The following is a 15,164-nucleotide window of genomic DNA, read 5'->3' as shown; positions in this document are numbered from 1 at the left end:
GGAATCTCAAAAACCCGTGCGAACCTATGCAAACATCGAGAAAGTTTTGACCAATCTTGTAACCATTGAAGCTTTATCAGTATATTTAATTTCTCCCGTTACCCGTTACCCACTGCAGAAGCTTTATGAAAGCATATGATATCACCATTGTCTAACTGCATTCATTCACACCTAAAAACCAAAGGGAAAAAGGTTTAAAAAAATATATTTCAGAAGAGTAATACTAACATACCAAAATTACTGCATTTGTTAAAACTTGTGAAACAAAGAAATAAGTTGCCATATGCCCGTTCACCGACTCCTTTTCTCCTTTGCTGAGACATTTTATCAAACACCATGCGTGCAATAAAGAAAGTGTAAAATAAACTAACACATTAGCCTTTAAAGAATTCAATTAAATATAGCTTAAAGTTAAAACTTACAATGTTACTCCAAACTTACTATTACCTGTTATTTGAGTTATCAATCAAAAGGGCATGCCACTCCAAATTTGAAATCTACACCTATAAACAACATCAGAAGAAAAAAAAGATAAAGTTGGAATCGAATCTGTTTCAGAATAATAATCGTCGTCCGCTGTGAACCAACACCGGCATAGTGTAAAACCTACTCTTTTAAACAACCAATTTCTTCCTTGGACAACCTCTCCGTAATAACCTACAATAACCCAAGATTCAAAACCCATAAAGATTACATTTTTCCAATGAATATAACAAAACAAAGAAAATCCATGATTCAAAATCCAAAAAATATTGAATTTTTCCAACAAAAATACAAAAAGAAAGAAAACCCTAAAATTGAAATGTCAATAACTATCAAACATACCATTGAATCAGCAGTGGATTATTTAGACCCCAAACGGTGGATGCCGGTCACAAATGCGATGAAAGCAAACTGACATCTGTAGGAAGACTTCGAGCCGTTCTTTTGCCTTCGGCTAGAGTTTCGTTAGCAATATTGTTAATAACAAATGTAGATTTGTTTTTGAAATCATAAAGTCATGTCGTAGAAGACAGAAGAAAAAAAAGGAAGAACAAAGAAGATTAGAAGACAGAAGAGGAAGAATGAAGAAGGAAGAAAGAAGAGAGAAGGATGTGCTAGAGAGAGAAATAGAAAAGAAATTAAAATATTTGGAAATGCTTGTATTTGGCTTTGTTCAGAAAAAAATATGATAGCATGAAGTATTTTGGGAGCATAGCAAAGGCAAGTAAGCTGTCCACGTGGAGCAACATGGAAGCAAAGGGGCAGTTAGGTCTTTTCCAGAGCATCTAACTTTCTTATATTGTAGATAAATAGGCTAAATACCCTTTTTAATCCCTTATCTTTACTTCGGGGTCCAATTTAGTCCCTTAGCTTTTAAAAAGACTGATTGAATCCTTTATGTCTTCAAACAGTGTCACGTTAGTCCTTTCCGTTAGGTCTGTTAGTCAAAGTCAAAATAAAGGGCCACTTGCCATACACATGGCGATGACGTGGAGATGTATTAATCTAAAACCCAGATTTTTTGCAACATTCATATCATTGTCCAAAAATTCATCTCTTTCTTGCAACATTTATACCATTTTTTTAGAAATTCATTCCATTTTCAAAATTCATTTTTTTTTCAATTTTTATAATCTCATTTTGGTGTTCTTCAATTTTTGTTTTTCTTTAAGTTAACAAATAGGAGAACAAGTTCGTAACACCTGAACCTAAAGTTCTATATTCTCTGTTCTCAATCTTATACCATCATCATAACATACTTATAATTAATCCCTTTAAAATTGCTCCTTTATGACTATTTGACAACCAAATTGAAGAAATTATATTGTTTAAAACATGCTATACACTGATATCCATCTATATTGCCCGAAGCATTTTAACAAACACTTGGTGTGTTTAACAAAGACCATTAAAAACCAGAAAACCAGAAAATTATTCACAGTAGCTGTAGAAAATGTAATATATATTGAAATCGAGAGAGAACCGAGAAAGATTAATAATATTCAGACCAACATAGATCCACAACCCTCTTCCTCTTCTCTCTCGGACGTTGTACTCTTCGCCATCTCTCCCTCTTTAGTTTCTTTTCATTCATAATATTTGACTATTAGATTTAAGTGTTCTTCTTTAAGCAAGTTGCTACATATGAATTAAAGCATGTTTCTTTTCATTCACCTTGTCTATTGTATGCTTGTTGCTAAAATTCATAATCTTTGGTAAGATCGACGAAACGGCGAGCGAATGTTATGGTGTTGAGATCCCATGAAACAAATAGAGGAATTGACCGTCGAATGAGAACATCCTGAACAAAGTGGAGCTAGAGGGTAGTTCTAGTATTTTAAAACATAATCTCCACGGATTCTGATAAATTTATTGAATTTTGTACACCTAATTCCAGATCTGGGTTGTTTGAATTTTGTTTAAAAAAATCAAATTTTAAACGAACACATTCATATGATAAGGGTGATGATTCTTGTTTTGATTCAACAACAAATGAAGAGGGTGGTGAAGAAAACAGAGTAAGGAATATGAGTGTCCATTATTTGGTATTTTAGTGTTCTTGATTTAAACCAAGAAGATAAACATTGTTTTCAAAAATCCAGAACTCTTATTTTAGCGACAGATTTTTCCGTCACAAAAGCTTAGTGCTACATGTCGTTTGCCACCTCAGCAAAAAAATTGACGCTGTTACTAACATTTGGACGGAAGGATCAACTTATCCAGTTTGCAGAGTTAAGGGATCAAAATGGTCTTTTTAAAAGTTAAAGAACTAAATTGGACCCCGAGTCAAAAGATAAAGGACGAAAAAGGGTATTTAGCCTAATAAATATTTAACAATATAATAGTACTATTTAATAATAAAATATATTAGTATAAAAAGGAAAATGATTTCATAATAAAAACATGATGGAATACCAATAAAAGAAATATATTTATAATACTAATTCCATTTTTTTATATAAGAGACAATTCATCTTTTAAATTTATTAAATAATTAATATATATATATATATATATATATATATATATATATATATATATTAATTAGATATATTAATTATTCAATCAATTAAAAAAAATAAATTAACCTATCATCACCAGCAAGTGATAGTAGGGTGGGTCATAGGTAAGGAGGTCCTAAGTAATAGGTAGAGGTGGTTGAGATAATGTCATTAATGTGGTAGACACTTGTGCAAACTCGTTTTGGTTATAATGGTTTGATGAATTGGAAACACGCAGCTACTTAAAATTTAAATTTGGACAATGAAATATGTGATTCGGTTGAGCATATAATTAATTCAGTTAATATTTAAAATTGAGATTGATTCAATTATATAAGTTGATTGCATGTTTTATTATTCAACCTACATTTAATTATTTATTTATTTAAGATTTGTCTGATGCGCAAGATATGATAAAGACGTGATTGAATATCAAGCAGGATAAAAATAAAATATAATATAAATATGATAAGATTTATACTATCATGTATTTGGTTCACACAGCATACCAAATATATATATATATATATATATATATATATATATATATATATACACATTTGTAAAATAATTATATTTTTTCTAAATAATTTTGTAAAATATTTTAAAATTTATAAATTGGTAAAAAAATAATATTTTCCAATAATTAAAAAAACTGATTGATACTACAAAGTAAATAATTTTAAATAATATTATATATATATATATATATATATATATATATATATATATATATATATATATATATATATATATATATATATATATATATATACACACACCCTTGTAAAACAATTATATTTTTTAAAAATTGTTATGTAAAATATTTTAAAATTCATAAATTAGTAAAAAAATATTATTTTATAATTAAAAAAAATCATTGACACTATTGAGTAAAAAGTTTCCGTTTTTCTTGAAAAAATCATGAATTCTAGTATATATATTAGATAAACAAAATAAAAGTATATATATATATATATATATATATATATATATATATATATATATATATATATATATATATATATATATATATATATATATATATATATATATATATATATATATATATATATATATATATATATATATATATATATATACATATATATATATATATATATATAAAGTATGTAAATGACAAAATTACTCTTGCAAGAATATATATTTAATTTGATAAAAAATAAAATTTGTATTCATATTTTTAAATATTCTATTTTTTATTTTATTAAATTAATTATTAATATTTTTAATTTAATATCAAATTAATTTTTATTTATATTTTGTCATATTTAATTTTTTATTTTAAATTATATTTTATAGCGGTAAATTTGTAAATAATTTTTTATCCTATTCTGTCGGATTCTAACCTGGCTCATATTTAGAATAACAGTTTAAACTAGTGAGACAAGATATGATAAGTTTCAGAATTAACTTATCATATCATGTTGTGTCAGCAAACACTAGATTAAAATAGGATATGATACAGATATACTATCCTGTCTTTTATTCTGCGCACCAAACAGACACTTAACTCGGTGGCTTAAGGAATGTACACATAAAGTAAAATGTTTTACTTTAAACTACTTAAATTTTGGGAATTTTTTATCTCATTTTATAGAATAGAAGATAATCTTATGAAAATTTGAAAATATTTTTTACTTTTTAAAAATGCGTCTTCGAATGTAGCTCATACATAGACAATTCATTTGTTTTTGAATCACGCTTCAATTTTATACGCTTCAATTTTATGACTAAATTTATTATAAAAATGCATTTATAAAGTACTAATAATACATATGATTCATTAAAAAGACCCCCTAAATTTTACTCAATTTGAAGTCTTTATACTTAACCACCTGACTAATTTTATTTTTTTTTAATTTGAATTATACTATTTTTTTGGTTTGTACTTTATATTTTGAAATTCACAATACAAATAAGAGTGAACCAAACGTGATATTAAAACTCGTAGTTGTATATATTCACTCAAATCAGTTTTGATTGAGTTTGAGTTTTCATTGATTTTATAATATGGGGATGAGACGGATGGAGATGTTATATTAGTATCTATTCTGAACCATCTTGTTGATAATTTGAAATATTCTTAATAATTTAGAATATTAATTTTTTTTATTAATACAATGATTTTTTGATTTGTATTTTATTATTTAAATTATTTAAAATGAATGTTTGAATTGTTTTAATTTATTATTGCATGTTAATGTTTGTTAGAGTTTAGGACAAATTATAAGTTTAAAGAAATCAACTATTTTAACTTGAACAAATTGATTTTGATGCCCGGGTGAGGCTAAGATACTTGAGCCTATTAGAGACGAGTTTTGAGTTCAAGTATTTATCTTTTTTTGAGTTTAGGACGGGGAACAAGTATTTAACTAAGATTCAGGTTTGAGTACGGAGAAAGTAAAACTTATCCCACCTTGTCATGTTGCCATGCCTTATATTCTCTAAAAAAAATTTGCCCTTACATGCATCATATTGAGGAGGACTATGGAATATCGTAAATATTGCATCCTAATGCCCATAAAATATAACAATTTTAGCGCAGTATGATGCTAAAGTCACATGGAAACATGAAATATCTTATGTATGAACATTTTTTTATTGCATAATCTTTTTGGCTAGTACATGTTTTGAGTAGATAAAGAAAATAACATCAATAACAAACAAATATAGTTAACAAATATCAGATGACAAACAACAAGCATAAACAGTACTCCAAAACATGAAAACCTAGGCACTATCGGAAGACTGTGGACGAATCAGACACTTTATTATGTCGTCTACGGATCTTTAGACCTGTGCATCCAATTTGATCGGACCTTTAGTTATCCTACGACAAAATGATTTTCACTTGGCCTTCACATCTTCATCATTCTTCAACTCGATTAAGTTGTATTTCACCCTTCCATTTGTATCAATTCAGTCCTCACGAAACTCGATCTTTGTCACCCTTTTGTTATCAGAATCAGGCAGCAAATTGTTCAACGTTTCTTTTAAAGTGGCAAAGGATTTAGGCCCATCTGGAATCTTGGTTTGAACAGCAGGGCTGCGGCCATTAAAATACACTTCTACATTAATCAAATACCGAGGAAGAGACATTTTTTTGAAATGATGTGTTATCCAATAACCCTAAGACCCCTATTTATACAAATGGTGGTGCATTCTAGACCATACAAATGTATCGATACAAAAGTATCGACAAAATCTCAACCGTTTAAAAAACCAAAAATTGAAACATACCAGAAATTTAGTTAGTTTGGAATTTCCGGTATACTAGAAATTTCAAATTAACTAAATTTCCGGTATGTTATACCGTAAATTTTCTTATAACTGGAATTTCCGGTATTTTGTTTCTCAACTTTTTTTCAACAAGGGTAAAATTGGGTTAAAAAAGGGGGGGGAGGGGTGTGCCAAGTATAAAAAAGGGGGTGGCATGTAGATTTCTCCACAACTAGAGCTAAGTATTAAGGCAATACACCCAAAGCCCAAGACAGAACTACTACGGAAAATTGCTACACCAGAAAATAATATATAGATTAGAAGTAGGGCATCCAAAGATTAAAACCAAGGCACATCCTGAATCCACGCCAATTCCAAACTGCTAACCTCGCAGCCTGATCGCTAAAGCGGACAAGATATCGAAAAATACAACCCTGCAATAAGAAAATGACTTTCGAATGTTCTGTGTGCAGGCGAACCAAACCAACGCTAACCGTTTTGGAGCCGAGCTGCCTCCCTAGAACTCCAAATCTAACACCCTCCTCCACCAAAACCGGCATAAATACATTAACTATGTCATCCTCTACCAGCTCCAAAGGTTTTCAAGAGGCTATACCAACCCCCACCTAAACTTAATCAAATATGAAAATATGTTACACCCCCCAGCCAAGCCTCTAATGCTAAAACAAAACAGAAGAACACAATGCCAGACTATTACTACCAAAGAAACATAGAACTTCTCCACACCAAAAATGAGCTTCCTGTAATATGAAACCAACTATGCTACTCCTAGTATCCAATCCAATTAGAACAGTTATGTCACTGGAATCAGACTTGTGACAACATTGGCATTATTAACTAACTGAACCCTTGACGACCGGCTGCAATATAACCTTCTACTATGCCGGAACCAGGTTGCTCACAATACCAAATCCAAACAACAAACCATGATAAACAGTACCATAGACTATACACCAAAACTAAATCAACATACACTAGACTTAGACCCGTAGCTTGCTCGAATGGCCGAAGACGCGACTCCTCAATTGCTCCGACAAGAACAAATTTTGAAAAACACCGCCTACAGCTCGGAACAAAACTCCAACCAAAGCCAACTCATACAGGATGCACCAATACCTGCGGAAAAATTACCAAAAAAAGGTTGCAAAAGAAGGTAGCAATACAACATTAACACATCACCAGAAAATGTCGCAAAAGAAGGTAGCATCTTAGAAAAAGGCTAAACTCCCCAACACTGCAACAATATCTATAACTACCGATTCTCCACTTCCACAATTTCTGACTCCGTCATAATTTCTTACACAACCAGATTATCCATCATTCCAGCCCATACAAGCTTTTGGATTAAAAATCCATTGGTAAAGAGAATATTGGAACCCTCTAACCTTGCTCAGAAGCCACCACCAGGATGTCAATTGAATATCGTAGATAAAAGCTTCGCCCTACTTATCGTTATTTCTAAAAACTATGTCGTTCCGCCTTTTCCAAATAATCCAAACGCAAGCATACCAAATGACAAGAAGTTTTTCCTATATGCTCGTGCCACCATTACTTAAACCTGCAAAGGGAGAAAAATTCTGCACAACAGTATTATGAAAGACACCAGTGATATTCAACCATCTCGCAATATCACTCCACGAAGATGTCGCTATTAGGAACTCGAAGAAAATATGATTCACACTCTCCTCTTTTCCGCATCCAAATGGACACGACCCTTGAGTTTCACCCACTATACCTCTCTTGATTAAAGTATCTCTCGTCGGGATTTTGTATTGCCACATCCTCCAGACTTACACCGCCACTTTTAGAAGAATAATTTGAAGGATAGAAAAACACTTAGAAAGGGGGGGATTGAATAAGTGTGACTTAAAAATCTTGAGCGATAAAAATTAAATGCACAATTATTTTTATCCTGGTTCACTGTTAACGAAGCTACTCCAGTCCACCCCCGCAGAGATGATTTACCTCAACTGAGGATTTAATCCACTAATCGCACGGATTACAATGGTTTTCCACTTAGCCGCAACTAAGTCTTCCAGAGTCTTCTGATCACAACCTGATCACTCCAGGAACAACTGCTTAGTTCACTCCTAAGACTTTTCTAGAGTCTACTGATCAACACGATCACTCTAGGCTTAGTTCACTCCTAAGACTTTCTGCTCAGCCAACTGCCAAGACTTCCTGCTCAGCTAACTGCCAAGACTTCCTGCTCAGCTAACTGCTAAGACTTCCTAGAGTATACTGATCAACTGATCACTCTAGTTCCTTACAACTTAATGTAATCAATTCAAGAGTTTACAAATGCTTCTTAAAAGCGATAATCACAACTGTGATATTTCTCTTACAATTTAAGCTTAATCTCACTAAGATATTACAACAGCAATGTAGTGAGCTTTGATGAAGATGAAGATTCTGAGTTTAGATTTGAACAGCGTTTCAGCAAGTTAATTTGAATTGTATTGGTGCGAAATCGTTAACCTTGCTTCTCATCAGAACTTCATATTTATAGGCGTTGAGAAGATGACCGTTGAATGCATTTAATGCTTTGCGTGTTCCGTACAGCTTTGCATTTAATGTTATACGCTTTTGTCAACTACCTCGAGCCTTGTTCACGCTGTGTCTACTGACGTAGCCTTTAGTAGCTTTAACGTTCCTTTTGTCAGTCAGCGTAGTCTGCCACGTGTACTTCCTTCTGATCTGATGTTTGTGAATATGACGTTTGAATATCATCAGAGTCAAACAGCTTGGTGCACAGCATCTTCTGATCTTCTGACCTTGAAGTGCTTCTGAGCGTGATACCATCTTCTGATCTTCAGTGCTTCTGATCTCATGTTCTTCTGATGCTTCCATAGACCCATGTTCTGATTCTGCTTCGACCATCTTCTGATGTCTTGCCAGACCATGTTCTGATGTTGCATGCTGAACCATTTGAGACACATCTTCTGAGCGCTGAATTATGCGTACTCTTTATATATATTTCCTGAAAGGGAAATTGCATTGGATTAGAGTACCATATTATCTTAAGCAAAATTCATATTATTGTTATCATCAAAACTAAGATAATTGATAAGAACAAATCTTGTTCTAACAATCTCCCCCTTTTTGATGATGACAAAAACATATATAAATGATATGAGTTTGCGATCAGAAAGAGTAGACGGCAAAAGACAAATTACACAGCTATAGCATAAGCATATGAATATGTCTCCCCCTGAGATCAACAATCTCCCCCTGAGATAAATAATCTCCCCCTGAAATAAATACTCGAAGAACTTTAATAAAAGACTTCCCTGATTATTTCGGTAGAGACGATCATATGAGCTTCTGCCTTCAGAGAATCCATAGCTTCTGACTTCTGCTTCCATTGGACAGCTTCAGAACTTGAATTTCTTTGATCTTCAGAACATTCACAGCTTCTGACTTCTGCTTCCATTCAGGACAGCTTCAGAACTTGAATTTCTTTGATCTTCAGAACATTCACAGCTTCTGACTTCTGCTTCCATTCAGGACAGCTTCAGAACTTGAATTTCTGGATCTTTTAGAACATTCACATCTTCTGATTTCTGCTTCCCTCGGATAGCTTCAGAACTTTGAATGTCTACTAACATCACTTCATGCTAGATTTGTATCAGAACATTGTTGAATGTACCAGAGCATCATTTGAGCATCTCTACATCCTGAAATGTTACAGAACAAAAACTAAACGACAAAAGTCAGCATGAACGAGTTAGAACATAAAATGTATATTCAAATACATGATATGTATCAGAGCCAAATGTATCAGAGCATTTTAGGCTAAAAACATGTATTAGAGCAAGTAATGTATCAGAGCCATAACATTATGTGTATCAGGGCAAATAGAATTTTGTCAGAACAGGATAGACAATGATATTCAAATTCTATTATCAGTGCTACTGATTCATTCTTCTTTCTTGCTTCTGATCTCTGAAGCTTGACAGCACTCAGCTTGCTTCAGTTTCAATGGTTTTGCTTCTAGTGTTTGCTTTGAAGATTCACTTCACTTCTTTGTACCTGCAAAACACTTAAACCATATAGAACTTGCAGTTCTTGTTAGTGAATGTGTGGGAGCCTTTACCCAGCAACTGATAGATTAAATCAAATCATTTATCATTTATCTTTCTCCCCCTTTTTGTCATAACATCAAAAAGTATATATATAAAAAGATTCAGATGTATAAAACGACAAAAGAAACATTTACTGGAATGTAAAACACAAAGAAACTTTTTCATTGATAATTAAAATATTACAAGAGGTTCCTATGTTTAACAAGATGAAAAACATTCCTAGCAAATACAAAACAAGCAGAAGCAGCAAGGAAAAGAAAACTACAAAGTAGAATTTCCAAAGAGGAAATGACTACAAAAATTAAAAAATACACAAATCGGTCAAGAAACTCAACATAGAAGTTGAGTATATCTTCCCACAACTCAAGAAAGTCTTCTGTCTTTGGATGAAAGTTGATAACAACATCAAAGAAGGATCTGACTTGAGCGGTATTAGAAGAGCCATCCCGAGATGCACAGAGATCTGTCGCCTTTGAGTCATGGAGCTTCAACAGGCTTGAGGTGAATGCTAGGTTTTGAGAGAAGAAAAGAAAAACGAGAGAGAGAGAGAGAAAAAAAATTTTAAGAGGAAAACAAAGAGATAGGAAACCGAAAACCATTTTGAAGAGAATTTAAAGAAAAATAAAATGAAACGAATGATGAAAAGCATTTAATGTTACGTGACGTGAGGAGAGATAATAAAGACAAATGAAGTGACTTGCACAGTTACCTATGGTCGGCGTCCCTTCAACTGCACGCGCGCTTATCCATGAATAGTAACGACAGGTTTACCTTCCCGAGATAAAGCGTAACAGCTGTTTTGCTTTACAAGATGTTCTGAATCAACTTAGACAATGAAACGTTAGTAATAACCGAATCATAATTTCTAAACGAATTCAATCAGAACTTCTGATAAAAAAAAATGTTCCACATTCATTTCAGAAGATACTCATACATGAGAAATTCTCATCTTCTCATTCTGGGCACAAATCCATACTGATGTTCTTCAGAATGAACTTAAACCTATCTTCAGCCAGGGGTTTTGTAAAGATATCAGCCCATTGATGGTCTGTATCAACAAAGTTTAAAGATATAACACCCTTCTGAACATAGTCCCTTATGAAATGATGTTTTATCTCAATATGTTTAGCTTTTGAATGAAGAATAGGATTCTTAGATAAACATATAGCAGAAGTATTATCACAGAATATAGGAATGTTACTCTCAAATATCTGATAATCTTCTAACTGACTCTTCATCCAGAGCATCTGTGTACTACAACCAGCAGCTGCGACATATTCTGCTTCTGTGGTTGATAGAGCAATGGTTGCTTGCTTCTTGCTGTACCAGGAGATTAAGTGACTTCCAAGAAATTGGCAACTTCCTGAAGTACTTTTTCTTTCAATTCTGTCTCCAGCATAATCAGCATCGCAGAATCCTACTAAGTTGTATTCTTTAGATTTTCTGTAAACTAAACCAACATTAGTAGTACCTTTCAGATACCTTAGAATCCTCTTAACAGCAGTTAAATGAGATTCTCTAGGATCCGATTGGAATCTAGCACACAAACAAACACTGAACAGAATGTCAGGTCTAGAAGCAGTCAGATATAGAAGAGATCCAATCATACCTCTGTATAGCTTCTGATCTACCTTCTTACTTACCTCATCCTTACCTAGGATGCATGTTGGATGCATAGGAGTTTTGGCTTCTTTGCAGTCTAGAAGATTGAACTTCTTCAGAAGTTCCTTCACATACTTGGTTTGATGAACATACGTTCCTTCTGATGTTTGATTTATTTGTATTCCAAGGAAATACTTGAGTTCTCCCATCATGCTCATTTCAAACTCAGCCTGCATAGACTTAGCAAACTCCTTTCCAAGTGTAGCATTAGATGTTCCAAAAATAATATCATCTACATATATTTGACAAATTAAAATATCCTTTTCAAAGGTTTTACAAAAGAGAGTAGTGTCCACTTTTCCTCTAGTGAAACCATTATCCAGAAGGAAAGAACTTAAGCGTTCATACCAAGCTCTGGGAGCCTGTTTCAATCCATACAATGATTTCTTAAGTTTAAAAACATGATTAGGAGACATAGAGTCTTCAAAACCAGGAGGTTGATGGACATAAACTTCTTCATCTATATAACCATTTAAGAAGGCACTCTTAACATCCATCTGATAGAGATTGATGTTATGTTGAGTGGCAAAAGAAATTAATAGACGAATAGACTCTAACCTGGCCACTGGTGCAAAGGTTTCTGTGTAGTCAATCCCTTCTTGCTGACTATAACCCTGAGCCACCAGTCTGGCTTTGTTCCTTATCACTTCACCTTTCTCACTAAGCTTGTTTCTGAAGACCCATTTTGTACCGATTATATTGAATCCATCTGGTCTAGGAACAAGATCCCAAACATCATTCCTTGTAAACTGATTTAGTTCTTCTTGCATAGCAATTATCCAGTCTGGATCTTCTAGAGCATGATCAACAGAAGTTGGCTCGATCAAGGATACAAGACCTAATTGACAGTCTGCATTGTTCCTAAGGAATGCTCTTGTTCTGATTGGATCATCCTTCTTTCCAAGAATGACATCTTCTGAATGACCAGAGATGAGTCTGGATGATCTTCTGACAGATGGTTCTTCAGAAATACTTAGATCCTCCAGAGAAGCTGTTACTTGATCTTCAGATTCTTTGCTTCTGAGAAGCTCTGCTTCTGATGCGTTGCTTCTTGGCTCAACAACTTCTGATATGTCAATATCACAACCTGCAAAATTATCAACTTGCTTTGGTTTTTCAGAACCAAGCTTATCATCAAACCTGATATTGATTGATTCTTCTACAACCAATGTTTCAGTATTGTATACCCTGTAGCCTTTTGAGCGTTCAGAATATCCAAGAAGGAAACACTTTTGAGCTTTGGAATCAAACTTACCAAGATGATCTTTAGTGTTCAGAATAAAGCATATACATCCAAAAGGATGGAAATATGAAATGTTGGGCTTTCTATTCTTCCACAATTCATAGGGAGTCTTATTTAGAATAGGTCTGATAGAGATTCTATTCTGAATATAACATGCAGTGTTTATTGCTTCTGCCCAGAAATGCTTAGCCATATTGGTTTCATTGATCATGGTTCTGGCCATTTCTTGAAGAGTCCTATTCTTTCGTTCTACAACCCCATTTTGCTGTGGAGTTCTAGGACAAGAGAAATCATGGGCAATACCATTTTCTTTGAAGAATTCTTCAAAGGATTTGTTCTCAAATTCACCACCATGATCACTTCTGACCTTTATGATTTTACACTCTTTTTCAGATTGAATCTGAATGCAGAAATCAAAGAACACTGAATGAGTCTCATCCTTGTGTTTTAAGAATTTTACCCATGTCCAGCGGCTATAATCATCTACGATGACTAATCCATATTTCTTTCCTCTGACAGATGCTGTTTTGACTGGGCCAAACAGATCAATGTGCAAGAGTTCTAATGGCCTTGAGGTAGAAACAACATTCTTAGACTTGAATGCAGGTTTGGAGAACTTGCCCTTCTGACATGCTTCACAAAGAGCATCTGATTGGAATTTCAGATTAGGGAGTCCTCTGACAAGATTCAGTTTGTTAATTTGAGAGATCTTTCTCAAACTAGCATGACCTAATCTCCTGTGCCAGACCCACTGCTCTTCAGAAACAGACATAAGACAATTCACCTTCTGACTCATAAGATCTTGCAGATCTGTCTTATAAATGTTGTTCTTCCTCTTGCCTGTAAATAGGATTGATCCATCCTTCTGATTTACAGCCTTGCAAGACTCTTGATTAAAGATTATATCATAACCATTGTCACTTAATTGACTGATAGATAAAAGGTTATGTGTTAATCCTTCTACAAGAAGTACATTAGAGATGGAAGGAGAGTTACCAGATTTTATAGTTCCAGAGCCAATTATCTTGCCCTTCTGATCTCCTCCGAACTTGACTTCTCCTCCAGACTTAAGCACCAGGTCTTGGAACATAGACCTTCTTCCTGTCATGTGTCGCGAGCATCCAGAGTCCAGGTACCATGACATGTTGTGCTTTGTCCTTCTTGCAGCCAAGGATATCTGCAATAGGAATAATCTTATCCTTAGGTACCCACATCTTTTTGGGTCCTTTCTTGTTAGATTTTCTCAAGTTCTGATTGAACTTGGGTTTAACATTGTAAGCAATAGGAGGAACAGCATGATAATTCTTAATGTGAGTTTCATGATATTTCCTAGGTTGTGTCACATGCTTCTTAGTGTGTGTAATGTGAAAACTTTGTGCATGTGAAGTGTGCCTAATATCATGTGAGTGGCCATACTTGAACTGATCATACAATGGCTTGTATGTAATTTTCATTTCATCAACAGGTTCAAGTTTGTATGGGGTTTCACCCTCATAACCAATGCCAACTCTTTTGTTTCCAGACACAGCATATATCATAGAAGCTAGCTGACTTCTGCCAATACTTCTAGATAGGAACTTCCTGAAACTTAAATCATATTCTTTCAGAATATGGTTCAGACTGGGAGTGGATTTTTCTGAATCAGAAGGAGATCCAACATTATTGGATAATTTTAAAAGTTTTTTCTTTAATTCAGAATTCTCCAACTCAAGCTTCTTTGTTTCAAATTCAAATTGCTTTTTCAGCTTTTTGTATTTGAGACTGATCTGAGACTTGAGTTCCAGAAGTTCAGTTAGACCGGAAACTAACTCATCTCTAGTAAGTTCAGAAAATACCTCTTCCGAATCTGATTCTGATGTAGATTCTGATCCGTCATCTTCTATCGCCATCAGCGCACAGTTGGCCTGCTCATCTTCTGAATCATCT

At 33.5% G+C, this 15,164-nt stretch overlaps 1 long non-coding RNA gene across 1 annotated transcript; it reads right to left on the bottom strand.

The window, feature by feature from the left end:
* Window positions 1-224: 224 nt before the first annotated feature.
* Window positions 225-802, bottom strand: LOC131613074 (uncharacterized). The gene is made up of 3 exons (XR_009287563.1): window positions 611-802; window positions 448-503; window positions 225-314 (listed from the first exon to the last, which is right to left on the bottom strand). It is a non-coding gene; the product is annotated as an uncharacterized LOC131613074 (long non-coding RNA).
* Window positions 803-15,164: the final 14,362 nt, after the last annotated feature.

This window comes from Vicia villosa, linkage group LG1, assembly GCF_029867415.1.
Source record: "Vicia villosa cultivar HV-30 ecotype Madison, WI linkage group LG1, Vvil1.0, whole genome shotgun sequence".
NCBI classification, from domain to species: domain Eukaryota; kingdom Viridiplantae; phylum Streptophyta; class Magnoliopsida; order Fabales; family Fabaceae; genus Vicia; species Vicia villosa.
Note: the sequence above shows the minus strand (reverse complement) of the source record. Positions and strands in the feature narration are given on the sequence as shown.